The 4,330-nt window shown below is 38.2% G+C and overlaps 1 long non-coding RNA gene across 1 annotated transcript; it reads right to left on the bottom strand.

The window, feature by feature from the left end:
• Nucleotides 1–596: 596 nt before the first annotated feature.
• LOC120402195 lies at nucleotides 597–1,504 on the bottom strand. Its single transcript, XR_005597054.1, has 2 exons — nucleotides 1,233–1,504; nucleotides 597–1,078 (listed from the first exon to the last, which is right to left on the bottom strand). It is a non-coding gene; the product is annotated as an uncharacterized LOC120402195 (long non-coding RNA).
• Between the last annotated feature and the right edge of the window lie 2,826 nt (nucleotides 1,505–4,330).

Below are 4,330 nucleotides of genomic sequence, written 5' to 3'. Positions count from 1 at the left end.
CTTCTTTCCTTTTTCAGGAAACCAGACTTGATCTGTCAAATGTCCCCCCCCCCCCCCGAAGCAGGGTCTAGGTCAGCCTGAGGACCTCTGTCTCAGTGTCACAGACCAGTTCAAATGTTAATTGGGGAACTAACTTTGCTTAGTATTTATACCTTTTGTTCTCAAAGGAGTCACATGTCCAGAAATATGCCCTGTGGGTGTCTTTTACTGGTTTTCCCTAATTAATTTTTTTTGGGGGGGGTGAGGGGTGCTGCAGAACAGACACAGACCAAAGCTCAATCAAGGTTTACCCTCTCATCAATCATTCATTTAAGCTCTTAACGTGATGCCATTCAGAGTGGTCATTTTGAGTCAGGTCAGCCTGTACCAAGCCCACAGATAGCATGTTTTTACGTTTTCTTTACCTTGTGAGCTGGTCCCCCGGCTGATATAATCCAAAGTTCGATGTTGAAACATACATGCAGATTGAGCCTTTATTAACCATTCAAATGCAGTTTCAATGCTTTCAGTAGTTTTCCGCGTCATTTATTTAATGCTAAGAGAATCCTGCTCCCAGAATACTTTAGCAAATTTAGACATACCAAGCCATACCAAACTCATGCTTGCCACATTTATTCATATCAGTCACAGCAATTTATAGTTGCTTAATAATAATTTGGTATTGTCCCAACATCAACTTTTCGGGTAGCCCCTGAGCCAGTTGCAAAAGTCACGGAGGTCACAGAAAGTCACAGAATCCGTGACTTCTGTGACGTCAGTGACAGACACACAGCCTTAAGTATGACGCACATGCATGGTAAAGATACTTCACTATAATAACTATTGTTAACTATACTTTGCATTTACAAAATTCTTTTCCTCTGATGTTCTCAAACGGTATTTAGAAACACTATGCCTCACAATACCACTTTAATATGTCAGGATCATATCCATTTTATAAAAGAAGGCACAGATATTTTGACACGCTGGAGGGATCATATCTCCCAGCTGGCCTGGGGATGCTGGGGAATCCCCATGAGGAGCTGGAACCTCTTGCAGAAGATCTGGTCCTCCCTACTCTCCATGCTGCTGCCGCGACCTTCACCAGGAAAAGCGGAATAAAGAGAAAAGAAAAAGAGGAGATATTATGACTAGGCCAAGGCAACAGGAATAAATGGCAGAGGTTGGAAAAAATCAAGGGTCCTGGCTTCTAGCCTTGTGTGACAACCCCTAAACATACTTTCTTCTATTACCATTTTGCAAGGTTTCATGATGAATTTAAATATTTTGGATCCCAAAGCAAATCTTCAACAATGTGTCTCATACGTATAAGAGGCAGAAATGCCAAAATGATCCTGGAAAGAAGACAAATTCTGGAAAATATAAGCTATTTCTACAAGATCTAACCGAATTTTGCACTGAAATGTGTTACTTTTTATAGGTGTGTTAATTGTTGCTGAGTAACGAATTCTTGCTAAAGGTTATAGAAGTTCCAGCAGTTACTTTCAGTTATGGACTAATATTATTGGCCTACTACCATATGATATTAATAGAACTCTGACTGCTGGTGACAGTTTATAATTCAGTTACCCAATAGGTTCGATCTACAACTTGTTAAAGAATGTTGATAGTTTAGATTTCACAGTGGACACAGGAGGCCTAATTCCTGCCACCCTTACCCATATAAGAGTTGCAGGCCTGAGTGCAGAATGCAAAGGAAAACTGTAGTAAGACTGCATCAATAATTTCTCCTTTTCTCTTAACTCTACTTCCTAGAGCTGATTTAATATTCTGAGCAAACATCACCAGTAACTAGAAAGTTCAAGACCAACATTTTTATACATAGAAGAAGTCAAAAACCATTGAACCTTGCATTAAAATATTAAACTTTTTTTTCCTTTGACACTAACAGTATTCTCTGTAGGAATAAGAATGAAAATTAAAGTATTTCAGAATCACAGATACAGTATTTTTGGCCAAACAGGGAAAGAGTATGAGCTGTATTTTGTATCTTTAAGACTCAGCCCCAGCTTGTTGGTGTCTTGGAGGTGCTACCTGCAGGCGTAGGGGCAAATTTATCCCACAGAAGGCTAGGGCTGCCCTGAAGCAACTCCTGTTACCATATACCCTCTGAGGCGTGCAGTATTATGACATCACTGGGAATTGGGACTTACCAATGAGAATGAGTATGTTTCCTAATATTTTGGATTATTTTATTGATGTCAATGAAATAGCATGCAGGCAATTTTTGCATAACATTTAAGATACTAGTATAAGCTAGAAGTGTCATTAACTCACTATTCACACTTAGAGTGCTGTATAAATATTAATCTCTCTCTCTCTCACACACACACACACACACACACACACACACACACACACACACACACACACACACACACAAAATGACAGGTCTTTGTCCCAAGGTAATTTCAAACTAAATTGGACATAACACAGCAAGAGATGACAACACAGGGTGAGGAAATGGGTCTGGAATGATTAGCAACAAAGAAGCATCCATATAATATGCTTGTTGTTAACTAGATATTATAGTAGTTCCTTTTATTTTTTTTTAAAAATCTAACGTTACATTTGGAGGACAATGTCTAGAACAAAGGCTGAATTGGAGGTCAATAGCTGAAGGATATTCAAAAAATGTAAGTTTGGTGAATATTCAGGACAAAATGGTTTGGAAATGTTTCAGGTTAAGAAAAAAACAAAAACACTTAACTTGTCTGGACAAGTCCTTATATATTCCTGAACCTGTTCCAACCACTTATGATAGCCTGTTAATAGCATCTTTATATCTGAAGCAGACCTCATTTCATTTACTAATGGCATATAACTGTAGTACCAGCTAGTGTACATTTAATGGATGTGTTTGCAACCCTACTTCTTTTTATATTTAATTTTAAATTTTATTAAAAGTGTGGATTTAATTGAAATACTTGATATGCCATAAAATACTTGCAGACTCCAATTTTGTGGGAGGAGGATCAAAGGCATATTGCAATTTTATTAAAGAAATTTAGTTAACAGAGTTTACTGCTCATCCCAGGGATATCAACATACCCTTCTCCAAGTGCTAAATTCTTCTCCCAAAACATTTGTGAGAGAAGGAATTATTTTGAAAGTCTAATTCTACTTTTATGTTCAGACTAATCACTGTTACTTTTATATCACTTCATATAGCTTCTTCCCTGGATCTTAAAAATAATAATAATCTGGATAAGGACTCCAGGTACCTAGAATGGTCAAAGCAATGATGTACTGGTACATTGCTACGCTGATAATACAAATATCTATAGAGTAGATGTGCTTTGTACACTAATAACCTCTTGAGATACATTTATAGAAGGCTCAAAACCTTAATGAAATTACTCTAATACACAATAATTGACTTGCCTCTTTTTAGAGTATCTACACCCCATACTTTAAAAAAATCACTTAAATGAATAAGGATGCACCTTACAGTCCTCTGTTGCACCACTAAATAATCATGTTCTCATTGTTCTGTAAGTTATATATAACAACCTCAAGGTTTTATTCTACCTTTTGTACATAACTATTGTTTCTACTGTAAATAGGAGAGCCGACCCCTAAAACCTCAAAATATGCTAATAAATGCCATGTAAATATATATTATATACATCAACACTTCTTGCCATGAATATCTTTTTAAATTATTTAGTCACGTTTGTTAATCGCATTTAGCATAAGCTCTGGGTACTGTACAAAATTCTTTTAAAACCAGATCAAGTGTGATGTGACTGGAAGCTGATGGATGCTCTGTACTTTTAAAACTCAAAACTAATTACTTAGGAACCTAAACATAGACTTAGGAGCCTAACATTAGTCCCCCATTTTTAAACATCTATCAAATCAGTGCGTTCAAACAGGGACTTAGTCCACTGATCTTCAAACAAACATTCAAGCATGGATCTTCCATAAATCTATCTGACCACAAAGAACAATGTCCATTTCAGCTTCCCTTATGATACCCTTTACACCAGTGTTTCCCAAACTTGGGATGCTGATGTGTAGGGAAAGCCCTCAGCAGGCCGGGCCGGTTTGTTTACCAGCCCACACCACTTCCAGCAGCTCCCCTTGGCCTGGAGCAGCCGGACCTGCAGATGCGGCAGGTAAATAAACTGGCCCGGCCTGCCGAGGGCTTTCCCTACACAAGCAGCGTCCCAAGTTTGGGAAACGCTGCTCTGCACCGATCGCCACACCCTCCAACGAAGAAAAGTTTGGGGAAATAAGTGCTAAAATCACAAATATAGGTTCTGTAAGTCAAAGAGGGAAACAAGTTCACTGAAAGTACTTTCAGAGTGGTAGCCGTGTTAGTCTG

The sequence above is a fragment of the Mauremys reevesii genome, linkage group 3 (assembly GCF_016161935.1).
Source record: "Mauremys reevesii isolate NIE-2019 linkage group 3, ASM1616193v1, whole genome shotgun sequence".
Classification (NCBI taxonomy): domain Eukaryota; kingdom Metazoa; phylum Chordata; order Testudines; family Geoemydidae; genus Mauremys; species Mauremys reevesii.
The sequence above is the reverse complement of the archived record's forward strand: the minus strand, read 5'-3'. Positions and strand labels throughout refer to the sequence as shown.